Below are 23,665 nucleotides of genomic sequence, written 5' to 3' on the forward strand. Positions count from 1 at the left end.
ATGATTCATACATACCATACCATGGGTCATTACCATGGTGCTCTTACTACCATATATCTAATACAATGGGCTTATTACATTATTGCTAACTACTTGTGTTCCCTTACATGATGCAGGTTAACGACTTTATTTATTAACTATGGCCCATCCCATTATTACATTATTCCCTTGGGTACCTCCCTCTATACCTCATGATATCCCCCTAGGTATATTACATTCCACCCCCCTTAAACATGTTTCGTCCCTAAAACATAAGAAGAACACAAATAATAAGATCTACTTAAAATAGTAGTCCATTGATACCATGCACATGCATATATCCATCCAAGAGAAAGGTGAACCCTCGATCCAGTTGGTGCCTCACTCACTTGAGATGGAAATTGAACCTGGTGGCTATTCTGTGTTGATTTCTTGTGGGTGGATCGTCGCACCACTCTATCAGTCATCCTGGGCTTGTTGTCCTTATTGCTAGGTCTTTTCCACCTTATTGGTTGTTGTCTCATTGGGTGATGTGGGTGTTGATATGTTGAAGCTTTAACTGATGGAATATATTTCTTGAATTCCTCTACTATTGGTGCCTGATTGGTGTCTGGTTCTTTTTCTGGTACCTGGTTTGATGTTTGTGTTTGGTTGTCAACCATCAAAGGCTCATCATCTAATGTGTGAGTGTCATTAGAGATTTGTGCTTCTGCCTCCATAGTCTCTACTTGGGTCTTAATGGAAATATCTTGCAATTTAATTTTCTTCTTTTTATACCAAAGCTTCATGAATTTCTTCTGCACATTAATATTGACAGTACCCATAGATTCCATCCAATGATATCCCAAAATGAAATCCATGTTATCCATATCTGAAGTACAAAAATCACAATGCAACACATATTTATCCATAGAAAACTTCAAATATTTATAAACTTGAACATCATCATTATCAGCCTGTGTGTTTTCAATGTGTTTTGCTGGAACTTGCAATTTTTTTCCAAATTAACATTGATAAAATTATGCTTGCAACTAGGATTTATAGACATAGTGATCTTCTCCTTCTGAATCAATCCATGAACCTGTAATAAGGAGATACAAGCTAAAAATAAACCTTTAGGCTTCTTGGTTTCCTTCTTTCCTGTAAAATTAAAATATTTGCTAGCTTTTTTGGTTTCCTTCTTTCTAGTATGAGACCATTTGTCCAAAAGTAGTTTTTCAGTTCCCATGTGATAGAAATCCTGATCTAGGCACTGGAATTTCAAATTTGCACTGCAACTGTCCCATCGTCACAAAAAATTCTAAAAAAAAGAGCTTATTTTAAATCAGCGATACCTCCCTCATCTGGACTCCAATTCGACCGATTTTTTTTTGAAAATTGGGTAATTTTTCAAGGGGATCCTAGATATGTAATTAGCTTCGCAAAATTCCCCTCAAAAATGACAAAAATTAACTAGAGATCCACCGTCCACGAATTTTTGTCAAAAATATTCTACAACACAGTTGATTGTTAAATCAGCGATATCTCCCTCATCCGAACTCCGATTCGGTAGTTTTTTCTTTTGAAACTTGGAATTTTTTGCAAGGAATCGAGATATGAAAACTTGTCGCCCCAAAAATTTCCTACAAAAAAAATTCTCTCCTCTTGCCCAAGAAAGTGCTTTGATACCACTCGTAATAGATCTGCCCTACAAATATGTGATAAAGAAAATATACCCAGAAATAAAAAATATAGAAATAGATAACCTTCATATCTTTATTAATATCAAAACCCTCGAGGTAGGGTAACACCATACAACTACTCCTTAAGGAAGGAGAACACTCCACAAGCCATATGCTTTCCAATCCAATAATCCTTGATCTCTCTCAATGGGGAGTCTCTAGCCTCTATATATGATTCATACATACAATACCATGGCTCATTACTATGGTTCTCTCAATACCATATATCTAATACAATGGGCTTATTACATTATTGCTAACTACTTGTGGTCCCTTACATGATGTGGGTTAACCACTTTATTTATTAACTATGGCCCATCCCATTATTACATTGTTGCCTTGGGTAACTCCCTCTATATCCAATAATATCCCTGCTAGGTATACTGCAAACACCAGGAATGATAAGGGGAATGGGGACTGAGGGACAAACAAATGACTTCCCTTGTCAGAGCGTAAAGTGCATGGTTGACCTGGTACCAACTGACTCGACTCCGGAGGGGATGGTGGACAGTATGACTGGAGGCCAAAAATGGGCAACATGAGATGAATTGGATGTAATGATGGATGAAAGACTATAATGGGAAAAAATGGGACTCAAAATAGACTCCATGGATATAAGGGTGAATGATCGCGGATGCTCTGAACAAGGGCGACTCAATGATGCTAGCACATAGAGTAGGCCCAAGGGGACCATGAAAACATGAGTGAACGATGGTTACTCATGATGAAAATGAACACTTGGGATGACAAGTGCCAAGGGAAAGTGGTCCTAAAGCACAAGTGACTCATATGAATAAATTTGATTTTAAGAGGCGGTAAAGTGATGCTTCATGGAAAAAATGGCTTCCTAGTGAAGTGTCAAATTACCAAAAATTGAAAGAAACCAATTAGAGTAATCAGTGTGAGATTTCCAATGGTTCTAATGGTTCGTCAAATGAAGCTACGGTCTAGTCCCAATGTGAGATAGAAAAACTATGGGTTTTCCTATGAAAGGGACTTTTCCCTTCAATTTAATTCATTTGCTAAGTGAGTTGTGGTGAATTTGGAGAGGAAGAGAAGGCCCTAAATTGTGTGGAGATCCTAGCAGACAAATTGATCGATGGAATTAATATCTACGACTTTCAGTTAGGTGGTCTTACTTGTCTCTTCAATTCAAGTGGATTGAATTTTTAGTTTAGGGCCCCATAGGTCACTAGGAGACCCTTGCTCATCTTCTCAGCCGGATCCCACTTTTTGGGCCCAGAACTGCATTCTAGCTCATAGGCAATAGAGGCAAACCTGCAAGCTCATAGGTTCTAGTATAAAACTACGATGTGGAGTTTAGAGGGAGAGTGGTATGTTGGTTGGGTAAGTTGTAAGGGAAAAGTTGTGAAGTGCAGTGATTTTGTCTCTAAATTGACAATACTTAATGATGTATTGAAGATATGGTATAGCTCAAGATCAACTGGCGTGAATGATATTTCGATGCCCTTCATTCCGTGATTCAGGAAAAATAGGTGGTGTGAGCAGTGCTGGCTCGTTATGGGATTATGAAGCTATTGGAGAACCCACTGATGAGGGTAGGTGAGCCCTTGCTGTCGAGGATCGTAAGATACTAGGATCCAGACTAGGAGGTCTTAATAGTACGGGGGCACAATATCGAGCTGACATACCCAGACATATATTTCTTGACTGAACTCCCCCACCCTAGGGATGGTGGTGGATATACATCTGGTTTTTTCTTGTGGGACGAACATCTTAGAATTTTCGGATTTCCATTGTCCAAAGGGTGTTCATGTTAAGGGCACAACCATCCTGATTAGTGATCTAGAGACACTAGAGAAATGGGCTATCACCAAAGTGGTACTATGGGTTCTGGGTAGCCGGGCATTCCATCACATCACTGGGGGGCATATGATGTTGGTAGAGAGTGTGCTTGTGGGGACCTACTATGGGTGGGACCAGATGAAATTTTTGTCATGAAACGACAACTGACACTATGTAGGAGGCAAGTGAACCATGACTATGCATTTGGTATAGTACTATGTGCATTCTTCTTTGATAAGATCCCTACTATCTGCCCTCATGTATAGATCGGTGATGGGGGCCCATAGGAGCCCAAGATGCACCACAGGGAGTAGCTACTGCTTAGAGGAGGAGGAGGGGGGATTGGACGAGTGTTCTAACCCAACTTTTTCACACATTGGGATCAGATGCCACTATACATAGATGATTTTCCATATAGTGGTATGAACTATCAAGGTCATCCTAACTTACCACTTCTACCCGACGAGCATGGGGCCCAAATGGTAAGTGTTAAGTTGTTATATTTTGGTTCATTTCATATTTTTAGAATGTGTATATAGTATTGAGTTTAAAATATGTGGTATGAAGATATAACACTGGTGAAACCTAGAGGATATATCAGATGAGTCGTAGCACCTGGGGCTGCAGATCAGAGTGCATCATCATCACACTACGGTCTTGAATACAAGTCTCTACTTGATGACCTCCATCATAGATGTGATGTGTTCCTGATCACAGTTTCTGAATGTAGATGGAATGAACTAGAACATCGATATACAAATGAGTGTACTGGTCTTCCCTCAAAGTGGTGAGGGCTCATGCAGCACATGGTGATGGAAGGTCAGGCAGTATGAGGTCTACGAGCAGGGGGAGAAGTGCCATTGGCTCAGGATCCTCCAGATAGTGACTAGGTACAAGGATGTGTGGGTCCCCATGTTTTTGTTTTGATAACATGCTATGGGCATGTATGATGTATTTATAGTAGTGGACTCCAAACACTTGTATTTTTTATATGTTGATACATAATGTGATTATGCATCTTTTATATGATGATTGTGGTTCACCATTTGTTTTGGTTATGGTTGTCTTATGTGGTATACATGTGATAAATGCCAATCTAGAATATTATTTTCAATGGTATCTACATAGCTATTTTTGGCTCTAGGAACATGACTGAATGTAATGGAATCAAATTCGCATACCAAAAGCATAACTCGTGGATATTTTCTAAAAAGGACTTGGTTATGCACATGATATACACCATTCAATTGCATGAAAAGTAGCAAGGAATCTAAATGAACATGAAGATGAAGGATGCGATGAGAAAGGGTATCGACTAATAAACCTATCACTACATCATATTCGGCCTGATTATTGGTGGAAGAACCAATGCACATGCTATTAGAGTGAGTTAACATATGCAAGGGGGTAAAAATGGCCCAAGATGTCGAGGCTAGATTCTTGGAGAAGTGACTCACACCGATGGCATATCAGATATACATTGTGGATGATGGATCCATCTGAAAGGTGCAAAAGACAACAAATGAGAGAATGAAAGCTACCAAAATGCATGTTAGAAATAAATACACGCAAATAAATGCTTTGGTAAAAATTCTTTAGGTAGATTGCATTGCGAGGATTAGGAAGAAGTTGGCCTCCAAACTCCTCTAGAATATATGCTCCCTTACCCAAGTCCTTATGAATGATGTAAGGTCCTAGCCATAATGATTCAAAATTCCCATGCCCCAGGACATTAAGGGCCTGGTCATACACAAGAACAAGATCACCTTCGTGAAATGTATGAGGGTGAAATTTTCGGTCATATTGAGCTTTGGTGTGCTTCTTGGTCGCTTATATGGTTTGAAATTCAACACGGTGGTCTTCAGAGGCACGCTCATGCATGATAATTATTTTTCTAAAGGTTGGGTGTCAGGAAGAAGTTTGAAAGCTAGGTGTAGGGAAGGGATTTCACACTCAATCAGTAATACTTCCTCCTCACTAAAAATAAGGTGGAAATGAGTAAACCCTGTGGAGGTTTTAACAAAAGTTCTATAGGCCCATAGATATGGGAAGAGCATAAGTATTAAGGTGCCAATTGGTTTTGTGCTTGTTCATCATCTATTGAAGCATATTTTTAAGTGTTTTGTTGACCACTTCAACTTTTCCATTACCCTAGGGGTACTAATATGATGAATACTGGTGCTCAAAACACAACAGAGAGGATATCTCATGCCAAACCTCATCTTCGAAATGTTTCCCATGGTCAGAGACCAATTATTTCGAAACCCTGAATCGAGTGATAACATGGTTGAAGAAAAAGAGGGTCGCAATAACTTCCATATTCTTGAATGTAGGCATGGCCTTAGACCATTTGGTAAAATAGTCGACTGCCATGATAATATACTTGTGGTTATTAGTAGATGGAGGTCAACACTCCATAAAATCAATGGCCCATTTGCAGAAAGGACCAGATGCGATGACAAGATGGAGGGGAGTTGTGGGGGCTCTTACCTTTAGGGAAAAACGCTGGAAATTGGGTGAGTGTTTGACTACTTCAATGCAATCAATGAAGAGAGAAGGCCAAAAGTAACAAACGTGCATAATTTTCTAGGTAGTGGACATATCAGAGAGGTGTCCACCACAAGTTCCATTGTGACAAGTATTAAGGACTTTCTTTGCTTGAGAATGAGAGAGACAACAACGAAGGATACAATCAACACCACGATGATAAAGGTCATCATCGATGAGAAGATAGTGAGGGGCCTAGTATCAGATATGTCGTCGATTATCATGAGTAAGGTGGGGGGAAACTTATGGGTTTGTAAATATGGAAGGAAGTATGCATGATGGTGCATATCATCCCAAGGGTAATCAGAGGTAGTCATGGCTTCTATGATGTCCTCATCAAAATGGAAGAGGGGAGGAATGGAGGAAAAGAGACTATATGATGTGGGAGAACTACCTGGTGCATCATCTTGAGAAAGAAGATTCACATACACAACCTCTGGGGTGGTAGATGAAGAGATAGTAGATGGAAGATCTATCGATGTTGAGACCCAAGAGTTCAATGAGGATGGTTCAATCAAAGAATGAAAGGGAAACTATATGAGGTTTTTCTACAAGGATCTCATGGATGATTATAGGTAAAGGATTTGGACCATAGAATATGTCATCTCGACATCTAGGATAGAGATCACAATGGTTGGGTGAAATTCCCCCCTCTTCTAGTGCACTTGTGGTACCAGAACCCACAGGTAGAGGAGTAGATGATCCACTATGAGTGGCCTCGAAGTCACGAAGCACATAGTGGCAATCATGAAATTTATCGAGATGAGGGAAACAATGGGAATAGTGGTCGCAATGATAGCACAAAGCACATGTGTGATTTGTATGCAATGATTTAAGATTCTTAGATGGATCAGGTAAGGTAACTTGGACCTCAGGTATGTTAGATTTAGGAAATGTTTCATCGAGCAAGGGTTTTAAATGAGGAAGTTTAGGACAGATATTGGTGGCATGCCCAAAAGCATCATGCAAAGTTCACAGAGGTGTCGATTTTAGAGGCTTGGGAGCTGGAGTTTCTTGGGGAGCCTTGTCCCTAAGTTCCTTATTTTTGGCTTTGCCCCTGTGGCCAGATGCTTTCACAATAGGAGTGAGTTAATGTTGAGGTTGCTGTGAAACTGGAGTAAAGTCAGGGGTTGTGAGAACTGGTTGAATCGGGGACAAAGAATGATATGGTCTTAGATGACCAGACAGAGTGTTAGAAGGGGGATCAATGTGCCAGACTTGGATCCCCAAGGCCATGTTAGGAAGACTTAACATAGCCATAACAAGAACAGAAAAGATTCCAGGTGGAGGAAACAAGAAAGGTATCTAACCTACTGGGTAGTGTCCCAGCGGAACAGTTCCTAGATGGTTAAGATTTGGAGGGATAGTTCTTGGTGGGAACAAAGGAGAGGCACCCATAGAAGGAGGAGGTTCTTGATGGGTGGACCAAAATGTTGAGGGCACAATAGTAGGATCCAATCAAGCTGGTTGTTGGAAAGAGATAGCCAGTTTCTTATGGGAAGCCCGAGGTGCTTATAACATGAAAACACTCGATGAGATGGGGTCAGAGATGACAGGGGGGACTAGGCAACGCACCAAGTAAGGAGGAATATTTGTGGACTCCAAGTGGGAGACTGGTGAGGGTCTCGACTATTTTTATATCGGTCATCGATGATATGATGGAATCAGGTGATGACTGAGACCATGGCTCATAATAAGTCAACTCATCAACTGTAATGATCTTTCCATTATGGGGAAAGCACATCTTATGGAAAAGTGTATATGTTACAACTGACATCACATAAACATAGCTACAACCCAATGGAATGTTGTAATCTAAAGGGGTCTTAATAACCTCTATGTCGAAAAAAATAGTCTTATCAGAAACTATGATAGGACAATTGTGGTACATGCCAAGGGGCTGTGAAGGGTGACAATCCCAAACACGCAAAGTGATGGTGGATGGGGATAGCTTGGGTGACTTGAGTTGTTTCCAAACATTTGCGAAGATCATGTGTGTGGATCCACCTTCATCAATAATACACCATTGAATGATAACATTGTGTACTCGCACCGGTATTTGGAAAGAAACAAATGGAGGTAATGGTGGATGATCTGACGCATCAATAAGGAAGACAATCAAATGATCATCTAAAGGTTCAACTGTGCCCACAGTGTTTAGTAGAGATTTCTTCTGAGATGGCCATGACTAGAGAACTTCCAATGTCAACATGGCAATAGGAGATTGAACCAAGTTGTCTACTATACTGTAAGTATGAACAACTCGATTAGAAGTAGAATTAAGGCATAATGGTCCTTTTTGGATCTTGGGAATGACCTATGCTTTTGGTGAAGTGATGTGTAAGGAACCATTGGGTGTTGTAATTGGCTCAAAGGACTCTTTGGTTTTGGGGTCTGTTGCAAACCAAATTGATGGCCTGTCATACTGATGCAACCGATTTCGAAGGTTGGTATCAGAGGTGCTGACCCTGTTAGAGTTCATAATAAGAATTTAGTAGTCACTGTGACTAGATTGTTGAGGTGGAGGGGCGGCCTAACCTTGTTGAGGTTGGACAATGATAAATCGTTACAGGGGGAAAGGATTCATGAGCACGACCAGCTGGGTTGGTGCGGGATTGGAGGCTATTGTGTTGGCTATGAGCCTCTATATGTTGTTTGGGCTTCCCACATTTGATGCATATGGGGTAAGAGGGGACACTCATGAGTATAATGTCCATGCACACCATAAGATGCACAAGGATTATTCGTACGAATTACCTTGGATTGCTTGTACTGATCACCCTTTTGCTGGTTGTTGGTGGTAGGTTGGTTCCCCTAGCGTATATTAGGTTGATTACTCTGGTTACCCTACATTTGTTGGTTCTGGTTACCTTTCTGCTTATTCTTTTTCTTCGAATTGGGGGGACTGATCATGCCCTGTTGAGCATACACTTGACTCTGAGGGGAAAGTTGTTGTTATGGAATAGGTTGAGGAGGTGTGGGAGGCTGCAACACTAATGCCTAAGGGGCTAGAGCACTCGATGGTGCATAAGTATAAGAGGGGGAAGGGTAAATTGTATGGTAAACATGTTGTGCAAAAATTGACCCTGGCATATGGTGATGCGGTTGGGTGAATGCATATGATGCTATTTGTCCCAAATAAACGTTGCTTGGGGGAGGGGGGTAGGTGTTTGAGGAAATGGTCCCCCCCTGAGGATAGCCATAACTCAGTTGGGCATATGGCGATCAATGGGAAATTGATCCAAAAATACCGTCGGTGGCATGAGCTGCCCCCGGTGCATTGGCATCACTAGTTTTAGGGAGATCAGGCAAGATGATATAAACATAACCAGATTGGGCATAAACCAGGTCATATTTTAGGGAAACCTGGAGAGCTTCTTCCTCTGATTGAGGAAAATTAGATGTGACATCTTTTCCTATGGGGCTAGGAGTGACCTAAGAAACTAGACAAGATAAACATGGTCTTCGAATGTATGATCATGACACGTGCTCCTCCTTCTATGCCATTGTTGTTCATGTTCAGAAAGGCGGGTGGCATAATTTTGATGGAATGTGGTAAATAATTCAATACCAGTGTCATATTGGAGAGGTAACTGGAAATATGAAAGGAACGCTTGAGCCAGTGTCACAAAAGTGGAATAGGAAGAAAAACACTAGTTGAAATACCACTTTGTAGCATCTCTAATGAGCCTGCATTGGAATAACCGAAGATGAATGGAGTTATTAGTTATAGAGTTGGAAGAACACTACATGTGGAAGGATCAGACATGGTTAGTGGGGTCCTCTCCATAATAACCCTCAAACTTGGGAATGTCAGAGGGAAGCTTAGTTCGCATAGTTGGTCAACTGGCATCGTGGTGTATGGGGTCATTTAGTAATTGGTTGAAATCCCGAAGGCTTAACCCAATAATAAAAGAAAGTAGAGGAGCTGTTGAAATGGTTCCCATGACAATTCTGCTAGATGGGACTATAGGAGTAGTACCAGAGCCAGTAGTTGGTGGGTTTCACCCACTTGCATTGGAAAAATACATGATGACTACAAGCGAGAGGGAAGACTTGGAATCACATGATGAATTAGATAGACCAGAAGAAGATTCAATATGGGGACTGGGGGAAGGACTCACTAGGACCCTACAGGGAGGAGTGATACATCCAAGCAGAAACTGGGGCTGAAGACCTTGGAGTCTCTGTGTTAGACACCTTGGTGCTGTGATGATGGCAAGACATTGGAGACATGGAAATGGTGAAGGGTAATAAACAAAATATTGTTGTCTCTTTTGAGGGAGATTGATTAATTAAGTTTATGTCTTGGCTTGGTAGTTTAAACCAAGCACCCTTCACTTTAGGTGTGCTTGTGTGTGTCAAAATGTGTGTTAATTTTAATTCAGCCCAGTTGATTGTTTGAAAAAAGAAAAAAATGTTACAAACTATAAATAAACTGAAATAATGAATAGTAAATAAAAAGAAAATTATGCAGACGACCCCACCCAAGCTAGGTTGACAAACAATGAGACTGAATGGTGGAAAAAATCACTCAAAGCATACTAGAAAGGGCCAAAATATGTATGTGTTGGTGTGAATGGGATCTAATGACTCTATGCTACTAGAAATGATGCAACAAACAACAATAAACCAGAGGAAAAAGTGCTGCAAAAGATAGGATTAAAGGTGAAAAAACTGGGGAAAACGATGGAACCCTAAGGAAAATGGCCAAACAAGACATAAAAGGGAGCTTTAGATGAACAAAAACCTATCTTAACTATCTAATAAAATGATGGATCAGATCTATAAATAATGGTTGAAAGCACTGAAAATCTTAGACTACCTACTCAGCTTGACTCTTCATATAAATATGGAAGTGGAATGAAACCCTAAGGGATTGATTCCTCTTCAAAAAGACAAACAGACAATATCTAGGCCTGAAATAGGTTGGGACAGTGGTCAAACAACCCAATATAGTGCTCTCAGCAAAACCCAGAAAAATTGTAGACAAAACTCAGAAACACCCAAAATCACAGGTACTGACCTATTTTCAGGGGAGATCGCACTTTTTGGGCCAAGAAGCGCACTTTGGACCTCCACATCATAGGCTTGGGGTTGAAAAGTGTGATTTCTATTCTTTGGTTCTTGGGCAACAAGTCGCAAAAAAAGTTTTCGTCTCCAGTGCGGCTGGTACCTATTACATGCGGAAAAGGCCATAAAACACTCAGAAGTTAGAATTTTGACTGTTTTAGGGTTAAAAGGCTAGATAATAACATTAAGAGATTAAAAATAGAAAAACCCTAATAGCTGAAACTGATGATCATCCAGGTTTTTGAATCACTACAGTGGAGTCGCCATTTGTTATAGTGTATTCTTATCGAGAGTGTATGAAAAGAGAACACATTAAGTTGTGGATGATAAATAGCCCTAAAAATAGAAATGGTTGTAGAACCCTTTAGATCTGTAATAGATATAAGAAATAAAACCTGCAAACTTCTAGATATGTGCAGCAAAAGAAGTTATATAGCAAAAAGAAATAAGAACTATAGTGAATAATAACTCCAAAATGACCAATGGACAAGACAAGAATATGAAATTGTAATTTTATTATGTAACACCTGGTGAAAGGAATAGGTAAAATGTTACTAGTCCCCCTCAAATGGGATGGGTTCTTGGTTTTCCTCAATGCTTCAGCTTGGTAGAGTCTCTCCTCTCTACAATGTATAAACCCAACAAAATGTGTGTGTATAGCTCAAATGGGAACTCAAGGATAAAAAGAAATCGAAAGTGACACTGATAATAATCAGAGCTGCAATAGTGAGTGAAACAATGAAAATAATTGAAAGTGAAGAAGGAATATAAAACCCTTCATTTTATAGCAAAATATTAGGTTATTATCCAATAATGGAAAATAATAAAATATTATTAACCAAATTCTAGACCTAACCGCATGGAATATTTTATTATATTTTGTTGGAGAGAAACAATATTTAATTTGGTCAAATACTTTTATTTAGAAATAATAAATAAAAAAATGATTTATTTATCATTTCAAAAATATAGTTAAAGAATAATAAACATATAATGGTTTGTTTAATCATTCTTAGGTTAGTCAAATTTAACATGGAATAATAACTAAATAATGATTAATTAATTATTCCTAGAGGAAAATTAAATAAATAATGATTTGTTTAATTATTCCTCATGGGTTTAACCAGAAATAACTTAATAAATGTGGTTTATCAAGTAATTTCTTATGGTGAAAGCAATTTTACTATGGTAAAATTGGGAGTTACATGCTGCATTTCGATCCATATAGTTATATATGGTCAGATGGCCAGTTTTTGGTAATAATAGTTTCTAGGTAGCCAAAATATCTTGTTTTTCAGTAATAGCCCTAAACATAAACACATCCTTCGATATGGGATTTAAAAACGATCGAATGAACCATTTATGAAGAATATCATCAGGGAGCTTGGTTTTACCTAACATCTTACATCGTCACCACTCGTGGATATGATCAGAAATTAGAGTGGACTTGTCTTGCTTAAGAGGTTATAATCGATGTCATGTCTTGTGCGTAATTGAAAATGGGTCAAAAATGCCATTATCCAAAGAATAAAATTCACTCAAAGATGTTACATATAGTTACATATACCATTTATCAACATCTCTAGTTAGGGTTCATTGGAATAAACACAATTTTATTGAATCATCCACTAAAGAGATTGATGAGCCCCAAAGCTAGCAGGTGGTGATATGTGTTGATGGGTTCTCTCTAGGATTCCCTTCAAACTTAGGGACATCATATGGAAACTTTGTAAGAGTGTGTGTCCACCAAGGATCATGATTAATGGGTTCATTGGTTAGCTTAGCTAAATATGACAGATCAAGAGAGGATAGAAAAGGATTATTATCTAACTTAATGGATGACAGGAGGAAGAGCCACCTGACCAACCATTAGGTCGCCCCATACTCTTGTTCTGAGTAACATTATATGCACCATGGTTATAATTCATCTTAATAAATTGAAGATAATGGCTAGCATGAATGGTATTAGGAGTTTTCCCACTAAGGCAAGTGGCCCTAGAGAGAAACAAATCTCCATGAGTAGGGCTGCTAGTGTGGTTGTACTTGATAGAAGGACCTCCTTGCACATGAGCACCAACATAGGGAAGATAATTCATAGGAATCATGGTGCTAGTGGCAGGGTTTCCCCGAGGTAAACTATACCCTCAAGGAAAATTACAAGAGGAAGAAATCCCTCTAAACAATGAACTATAATAATATTGGGAAATACTAGAAGCAAGGTTTCCCCCAACCTGGTTAGGAGAAACAGATAACACTCCCACACATTACCTGGGGTTATCATGGCCATACTAGTAACACGTAAGATGGGCTAAGCGAAACTAGGAGTAAATATTCTGAACCTATAGGTTGGATAGGGTTTTATCCCATGGTAAAAATAGATGAAGGAATGGGCAAAGAGGCACTAGGGAAACCTATGGGAGTCATAGAAGAAATAGGTGGTATGCCCCAAGGAGATGTAATAGGTGTAGATCTAGCCACAATAAGTTGTGGAAAAGATGTCATAACAAAAAAATATATAGATGCAGAGGGTAAAGGATAATTGACCTTCTCCATAGGTAGTGTAATAAAACAATTATAGACATATGCAAGTGTAGAACTGTCTAGATTCAACCGTAGTAACTTTGGTCTTGATGGGTCAGTCATAGGTGTATTAGTTGGAGAGACATAATCATCCACAAGAATCTCCATAGATATAAAGTCACTATTAGGAGGACTAGGAATATATTCCACAACTAGAGGTTGGTATGGGTCATGAGTATTGACAAGAATCCTACGAGAGTCAACAATTCCCCTCTCTTAAGATGTACACCTCAGATTCAATGTGATTGATGGTGGTTGGGTTCAACTCGGGTGAATAAATGAGCTTTAACCAAATCAAGTTAGTAAAAACACCCTTTAGGCCAAACTCCTAACTCATACCAAACAATAGACACTAGAAAAGCCCTAAAAAGGTAGCCACACACAAACCAATCCTAGTACTATGTTTTAGATGGCCTTCCAACCAACTTCTTACTTTTGGGATATCAAGTCCACAAGCAGAGTGATTGAGGGGAAGGTACAGCAGAGGGATGGTTAATGCCCACAACCACCACCTATAAGTTGTTTTTCTCCTAGGAATGGCCACTAAGGTGCATTCATCCCATGGGGCCACATGAATCTTAGCCTTATAGGTCGTTAGCCACTGGCACAGGATTTCTTGCCACAAGTTGGGTAACCTCGAGTAGAACTTCTCACACCATGAGTAAGCCTAAACCCATCTTAAATGGTTTTCTAACATGCTCTGGTTTTGACCATCGGATTATGAAGTATTTTACACTCCCTAATGCATATTGCTAAGTTCATTTTATGGTCGTGGAGAGGTTTATTGACACACCTAGCTCCAAAACCCTAGCCTAAGCTAATATTGGTGCACTACCAATAAAAATAAAAGGAAATTCTAGTAAATTTTATTAGAGCATTTATTTTAGTGGTTTTTATTTACTAAGTTGGGTAGTGTTGTGAAACAAAAATGGTGTGATGGACTCTTGTTAATAACACCTAATGAAGTTGTATGCATTAATTCTCTTTTCAATTTTTTGAAAGATAACTATAGTAGGCTAAGATTAATTTCATTTTTATAACAAAATAAATGCTTTCCAAATGCACCTCTCACTTATCCTAAAATAAAATCCCAAAATTCATTAAAAAATCCAGAACCAAAAGACAATTCAAATAACAAAAGCCAAAAAGAGGATAAAAGGTCCCCAAGTTAGAATGCAAAGAACTGAAAAATTCTCAAATCTTGGAATCAATGCAAGACAATTACTCTCAAGCAATCAAAAAAGAAAAAATGTGGAAAGAGGAAATAAATTAAAAAAATATAGGGTTGTAGTACAATGTCTCAATGAGAGGAAATTCTCTACATGGACAAAACCAAACCCTATCTCAAGGACAAAACTAGCAAGGAATGAGAGTAAACAAATAATTTCAAATATGATAATAATATCTTATCAAAATTATCCAAAAAAACCTTTCTAGTGATGATTTGCACAACCACAACCAATTGGAGACAAAAAAAACACCAAAATCAAGCAAAACAAGCACTTGAATTGGATGAATTACTCAACAATGAGCAAGAAACCAAAACAAACAAAACTGCACCAATCAAATGCATATATAAAATTAGATCTGAATTGTAGGGAATGAAGAAAAAGTAGACGTTAAAAGTGAGATCAAAGTCTTGAGGACAAAAACCCAAAAATCAAGCATAAGAAGGTTTCAAATAAAAACTAAAGTTTGGCTAATGAATGGATTAGAATCACAATGGAAGAGAAAATTTAGGTCTGATACAATTATTAGTTTCTAATGATAGTACTAAATAGATCTAGAAGATTCAAATTTTATTCAAGCACCCACGGTTCGAACTCAAGCAGGAAACTTTCAATGAAAACATCAAAAATTGCAATACATCATATCCACTTCAATACAAAGACTCTAATGCAGATCTGAAAGAGATATAAAACAAGGGTTTTATGTTATGAAACTACCTCACAAAAAGATAGAAAATATAGTTTGAATGCCTTAGAATTCAGCCTCTTCGAGGGGGCAACCTCCTTTACATTACACAAATGAACAATTATTGGATGATTCAAATGACAAAACCTCCCTTCTATATATAGGAGTCTAAGGAGTCACAATATAACCCAGCCTACCTAACAATAATAATATAAAGCCACAAAAATGACAATATAGGGATTATATGGGGCACAATAATCAAAATATGAGGAAAATAGGGGCACAACAATATTAATAAGGGATAAAACTACAAAAGTAATGGGGTAATCACTAGTATTATAGGGATGTAACATGCCCCTCTCCTTCAAAAAACTGTTGTCCTCAATGCTTGAGTAGTTCTGGATGCTTCTGTATAAAATTCTCATCTTCCCATGTGGAATCTTCAGCGGATAAGTTCTTCCACTTAATGAGATACTCCGAAATTGATCGATTTATTAGCTATTGAGTTCTTGTTTCTGTGACTACTTCCAGTTCCAATATAATTTTTCCTTCCTCGTTAAGTTATGGGAATATTTTTTGAACTGGGAGCTTGTCACCTATAACCTTCTTTAAACATGAAACATGGAAAACTAGGTGCACTCGAGATGCTGCAGGAAGCTCCAATTTGTATGCCATAGTACCAATCTTTTGCAACACCTTGTATAGACCATAATACTTTGGTGATAATTTATTATCCTTCTTAGCTTGCTTGAGGGGCATTTGTTTATATGGTTGTAGTTGTAGGAATACCCAATCACCTACATCAAAACTTCTTTCACTGCGATGTTGATCTGCCTTTTGTTTCATTCTATTCTATGCCAACATGAGGTTATCCTTTAAGAGTTGGAGGACTTGTTGTTAATGTTCGATGTGATGTTCCACTGCTTGAACCTTAGAATTTTCTCTTAAATATGATGTGACTAATGGTGGCTTATATCCATAAAGTGCCATAAATGGGGTCATTTTTGTTGCTGTATGGAAGGAAGTGTTATACCAACATTCAGCCAGAGGCAACCATTTGACCCATTGTGTTTGTTTATCAAATACAAAGCAACGAAGATATTCTTCCAAACATTTGTTTACTATCTCAGTTTGCCCATCAGGTGGAGGATGATAAGATGAGCTATGAACTAACTGAGTACCAGGACAGTAAAATAATTCTGTCCAAAAATTTCCAGTGAAAATGGGATCTCTATCACTTACAATAATCTTTGGGTTTCCATGTAGCTTTTGAATTGTTTCCATAAATGCAGTAGAAACTGTACTGGCTTTAAATGGATGTGATAATGCACAAAAGTGTGCATACTTGGTAAGTCTATCAACTACCATCATGATGACACTCTTTCCCTCAGACTTGGGTAAACCTGTGATAAAATCTATTGAAACATCCTCCCAAACTTGGCTTGGAATGGATAAAGGTTGTAATAGACTCGGGGTCTTAATTGTTTCAACTTTATTTTGTTGGAAAACCAAACGTTCTGCCACAAACTTTTGAATATCAAATTTAAGGCCATCCCAAAAAAATTCCTTCTTAACCATGTGGTAAGTTTTTAAAAACCCTGAGTGCCCTCCTAAGGGAGAAGTGTGCAATTCCATAAGAATCTTTTGTTTGAGTTGCAAATTCTTACAAAGGTATAAGTGATCTTTCTACCATAATGAATCATTTTTCCAGCTAAATGTATCAAATGTATTGGAATCTTGTTGTAACTTTCAAATAAGTGCCCACACTTCTTCATCATTCTTCCATTCCTCCCTTGCTCCGTTTATCCAATCTGGTTGGATAATAGAAATGGCGCACAACAATGCTTCCACATCCTCATCCTTTCTTGAGAGTGCATGTGCCACCACATTTTGCTTCCCTTTTTTGTAGATGATTTCAAAGTCATAACCAAACATCTTTGTGACCCACTTTTGTTGCTCTTCAGAGGATAATCTTTGTTCTAAAAAGTACTTAAGGCTATCATGATCTGTTTTTACCTTGAAGTGTCTTCCCATTATGTAGGGTCGCCATTTCTTAAGTGCATGTAGTATTGCCAACATTTCCTTCTCATAAATAGCTTTGTGTAAAAACTTTCCTTTGATTGGATGACTTTCAAAAGCAATGGGTCTTTCATTTTGCATTAAAACAACACCAATTCCATTTCCTGAAGCATCACATTCCACAATAAAGGTTTTTGTGAAGTCCAGTGTAGCTAAGACCGGTGCTTGGCACATTGCCTCTTTAAGATGTTCAAAGGCCTTTGTTGCTTCTGGAGTCCATTAAAATGCATCTTTCTTCAATAATTTTGTTAGAGGTGTTGCTATTCTCCCATAATTCTTAACAAACTTGCGATAATACCCTATCAACCCGAGAAATCCTCACAAATGCTTTATGTATGTGGGGATTTTCCATTCCTTAATGGCTTTAATTTTGCTAGGGTCTACCTTAACTCCTTCATGAGATACAATATGACCCAGATATTCCACCTCTTGCACTCCAAAGAAACATTTGGATCTTTTTGCATATAATTGTTTCTCCTCCAATAGTTGTAGCACCCTGTCAACATGTTCAACATGATCCTTCCAAGACTTGTTGTAGATTAGTATATGATCAAAAAATACTAACACAAATTTTCTAAGGAAGGGTTTGAAAATGGAATTCATCAAACCTTGAAATGTAGAAGGTGCATTGGTAAGGCCAAAAGGCATGAGCGAAAATTCATAATGACCCTCATGAGTTCTAAATGTTGTTTTCGGAATGTCTTCAGTCTTCATTCTGATTTGATGATATCTTGAACGAAGATCCAACTTGGTGAAGTAAATTGATCCATGCAATTCATCCAATAATTCATCAATGACAGGAATGGGAAACTTATCTTTAATAGTGAGCTTGTTGAGCACCCTATAATCCAGACACGTGTGACATGATCCATCCTTCTTGTGCACCAATACTACTGGAGCAAAGAAAAAACTTTGACTAGGTTGAATTATACCTGCCTCTAGCATTTCTGCAACCATACGTTCAATTTCACTCTTTTCGGCATAAGGATATCTATATGGCTTGATGTTTGGAGGAAAACTTCATGGAATCAGATGAATAGCATGATCATGATCATGAACAGGTGGGAGACCTTTGGGAGTCTCAAATACCTTGGAATGATTCTCCAAGACTTTTTGGAGATATGGAGAAATAGACGATTCCGATGCGGAAACATGTAGCGAACATAATTGTGCAATTACACCTCTTTGTTCCTTTTTTAGAAGCTTTTTCATATCGTTAAAGCTGATTATCTTTCTCATTTTCTCTACAATACCCCTTAATTCAACTTGCTTTCCTTCCGCAGAAAATTTCATGAAAAGTTCTTGAAAATTAAAAGCTATTGTACCCAAGGATTGTAGCCATTGGACTCCTAGTACAACATCAGCACCACCCCTTGGAATGGAAAGCATTGGGCTCGTCAATACATATTCTCCCATGGATAGCTTGATATTATGGCACTTTCCATAGCAATTTATTGTTCCTCCATTTGCTACCATCACTTGACACTCTAGTGTTGGATATAGGAAGAAATTCCAGCCAATGCATTACAAGATATGGTCGAATTCATTTCTTCTTTATCTAGGCTTTGTTCCTGGAGTATATCCTCTTCTTTTGACCTTTCTTGCTCCTTTTCTTCTTCCTCTTCACAATCTATGTAGAATAATTTCTTCTCAGCACACTTATGACCTTTAGTGTATTTGCTATCACAACTGTAACGTAGCCATTTTTCTCTTTTTCCTTCCAATTGTTGTGGTGTCAACCTTATAGGTTGTGGAAAGCTAGGGGTAACAACACTTCCATCTTTATAGTTTTGACTGGTATGCTTCCTGGTTGCCATATTTTTCTTTCCATGTTTCTTTCTAACCTGAATGGCTTCTCTAATGTATCAGGTTCCAAAAGGCGAACATCATGTTGGATAGTATCCTTTAAAGTCCCTACGAACACATCAATCCTATGCTCCTCTGTAATATTTTTTACTCTTATGTTCAATTTTTGGAACTCCTCAATGTGCTCCATTATTGAACCCTTTTGTTTGAGACATTTCAAATGGCTAAAAAAAGTGTTGCTTTTTGTGTCGTCATAATGTGCTGTCATTTCTTCTGTAAAAATTGCCCAAGTGATACTTTTTTACGAGAGCAAAGCCATTGATACCATACAAACTGATTTGGTTCCAAATATAAAGTTGCAATGCATACCTTTTGTGTGTTTTGCACATTATTGAGATCGAAAAAATGCTCCATATGTAATATCCATGTTGCAGGGTCCTTGCCATCAAACTTCCTCATATCGAATTTTAGAATATGGTGGGTCTTTGATCCAACATTAGAGTCTATGGAATCATGATTAACATTTCTTTTGTTCTCATCATGAGTTTCCTTTACTACCCTTTCACCATTAGTGACCATTTCTTGTAGCAACTTATTCATATTTGTCTTCAATTCTTCCATGTATATCTTCAAATTTGTCTTCAAATCATCCATCTTAGCTTCCATGCAATTCATCTTAGCTTCCACGCCATTTATCTTAGATTCCATGCCATTTATCTTAGCTTATGTTAGCTTTTGTGAGAGTGGAATTTGTTGCACTTGGTCTTGTAATTTTGATATATCATGTAGCATTTCTTCCTCTTATTCATGAGTCATGCTAGCGCTTTCAAGTTTCTTACTAGGTGTTTACATTTTCTTCCCTCTAGGCATCAGTTATTGATAATAATGCTCTACTATGCCTTTTAAATTCTTCAAAATAATTTTTCAAACCAAGCTTAAGAAAAAATTTAAAAAAATCTACACACATTTTTTCACTTTGAAGGAGCTTGATATCGCCTCTGATGTATCTCTGTAATTTTGGATCATATAGTTCTGAAATTGTGACCTACAGTAGCCCTTTGTGTCCTCTTTCCAATGCCACCAGTCTGATCCAAATTGGATTCTCCCAGGAAGAGTTATGCCAAATCTCCCACAGTGACCTGATTATAGACTACTTCAGTAGAGTGAACTTGTACGACATGCCACATGTCCCTGTTTCGACCTTTCGATCTAAAAAATATATACAAGAAGCTACAGTCCTTCCTCTTTCTGTAGCTTCTTATGAAACTTCAATCTGATGCTCATAGAGAAAATTATGACGATTTTCCCTAGGTCACCTATTTGGAATGTAATTCACGAGCCTGCAAAAAGACCAACTTCCTCATATCATATCTCCGCAAATATAGCGCAAAAAGCTATGAAATTTGGATATGAGGTTCAGTGCGATTTCTTCTCAAATGGATTTCTTTTCTCACTTCTGAAATGTCTTAGAAAAAAAAGTTATAGCAAAAATGCCATAATGACCTATATGGAGCAGCGAAACTCTAGAATCCAAAGCTCTGATACCAAATGTTATGAAACCAGCTCACAAAAAGATAGAAAATATACTTTGAACGCCTTAGAATTCAGCCTCTTTGAGGGGGAAACCTCCTTTACATAACACAAATGAACAATTCTTGGATGATTCAAATGACAAAACCTCCTTTCTATATATATGAGTCTAAGGAGTCATAATATAACCCAGCTAACCTAAAAATAATAATATTAAGCCACAAAAATAACAATAGAGGGATTCTATGGGGTGCATTAATAAAAATATGGGGACAATAGGGGCGCAACAATATTAATAAAGGATACAACTACAACAGTAACAGGGTAATCACTAGTATTATAGGGATCTAACAGTTTTAAATCAGACCTCATTATATAGATCTGAAGAATAACAACTAACAGAAAAACAAATCTAAAAAATAAGAGCAAGATCTTAAGGATAGATTCCCCAAAAACAAGCAAAAGAAGTTTCAGGAAAACCTTGAAAGTGATAAACCAATAGATCTGATGCAAGATAAGAGAAATAAATTAGATCTTAGGTAGATGTGAACTATTAAAAACAATGAAAATGCAAATCCAAAAAATTACAACAATATTTGAAGAAAAAGACCTCAAAAAATCTAGCAAAAAAAAATTGAAAAAAAAACCCTAAAATTGGAAAACAAATTAGGAAATAAGTTGATTTTTCAATTAGCCATAACTTCCTTATTCAAAATTCATTTTAGCTATAAAGAAAAAAAGAAAAAAAAATCAGTAGAAATTTCGAAAGGAATTCAAATCTATGGTTATTTCAATCAAATTTTGTACTAACAAAACCATAATTCAATTTTAAATCCACAATTTTTTATTCTCTCGTATAAAAAACGAAAATAAGAATTAAGATCTGAGATATGCTTAGACTTGAAGAAAATAATACTAATGTATATCCAAACAAATCCATACAATCATAGAGAAATCAATGGAAGTAAGAGAAAATGAAAAATGCAAAGAAGAAGAGTAGATATAATAGATCTAGTGCTGACTCTCGAGCAAAGTCCTGAGATCTGTTATGAGAAAATCTAACGGGAGATAGTAGGCTAATTTTAACCCAATGTATTAGAGAATGATCTACCGATATGTGATTGTTTTACCTTAGAAGATCAAGAAGTCTAGACCTTTATTCCTATCCACACAAGAGAATGCATTTAATACCCATGTAATAAGTTGCGAAAGAATGGCTAAAGAATGAATACTCGTCACCCTCGCAGGTTGGTGTAATCCCTTGAGTCTGATGTAAAAGAAACTCTTCTCCCACATGAAGGTCTTGATTCCTCTTACAATATGAAGGACCTTTGATCCGAAATATATAGGATTGATTATTTTCTCAACTTTACCAACATTAACAAAGGTTTAATATTTGTGAATGAAAGAGGGAAATTGAATATTAACATGCCATAAACATAAACTTGAGAGAAGAAAATAACATAATAGTAGAAAGAGAATAAGAAAACACAACAAATTGTTGACATAGTTTGTCCCTCTTGGACTACATCTCCGAGTTGGCTTCCAAGTGGGCGTCTAATTCGTTAGGAAATTATCCAAAGAGTTTCCTTACATGATATTTCACCAAGTGATCTATGCACGCATGCATCGATAGTAACTGTAGAAAGAAATCCTTATGTCTCATCTTTCCAACACCTATATCCATTCTCAATTTGGCTCAAGGATGGCCAATATATGCTTGCATGAACAAAGACAGTCAATAATACGCCCTAGTTCTACAACACACTATTCACTCCCTTTTACCACTGGTGTAACGATTGAGTTTTTTATAAGCCCTCGACAGGTTCCTTGGTTGAACCTCTTGGGCTATACATAATGATGGTTTTGGATAGGTGAACAAACTTTTTAGGTGGTACAATTATTTTATAACACCATGACTAACGTTAGCTTAAAAACCATATAACAATCTCTTACCTATTCTTTTGGGCGCATCATTTTAATACAACGTTTAATTATAACATAGCCTCCATATATATCAAACTTAGAACTCACTTCATTAATAGACCAACGTTTTTGTTGACTATCCGACATTTCCATGTCATGTGACACATGTTGTAACCACATCTCAGCGGTCTTCATAACCTCAAACCCGTGGCACCTTCCCTCGTGACAGTTGCATTGATGTGCTGACTGGATGATGTGTATTATGTCTTAGCAGTGTTTTCTGACTAGATCACCTTTCTGCACTATCTTTCCATATAACTGCCACATGGGTACTACCTCCTCTGCATCGTTGGAACATTGTGGTATGGTTTCATGGTTTTGAACTCCGCCATGCCATAGGTTTATACTACATTGTTTAAACTTTAGATATGTACCATGCCATTAATATATATAGTTTAAATATATAGTTCCTCTCTCAAACCATAGGTTTCATTACATTAGGTTGTAGCTTTGGTGTATTTCACATAAATAATTGACCCACTATGTAATGCACCTTAATGTAATCTCTTTGCACTTAGGTTGTTAGACGATAAGTTTATAACATTTTTGCGCCAAATTTAGATGTTCCATAAACATTAAGACACCCATGACTTCTATTATGAACCAAAACCCTTAATCTCACCATTCAACCTAGAGATATGCAC

Source organism: Pinus tabuliformis, chromosome 8 (assembly GCF_031772625.1).
Source record: "Pinus tabuliformis cultivar Carrire ecotype Pingquan chromosome 8, CPIR1, whole genome shotgun sequence".
Lineage (NCBI taxonomy): Eukaryota > Viridiplantae > Streptophyta > Pinopsida > Pinales > Pinaceae > Pinus > Pinus tabuliformis.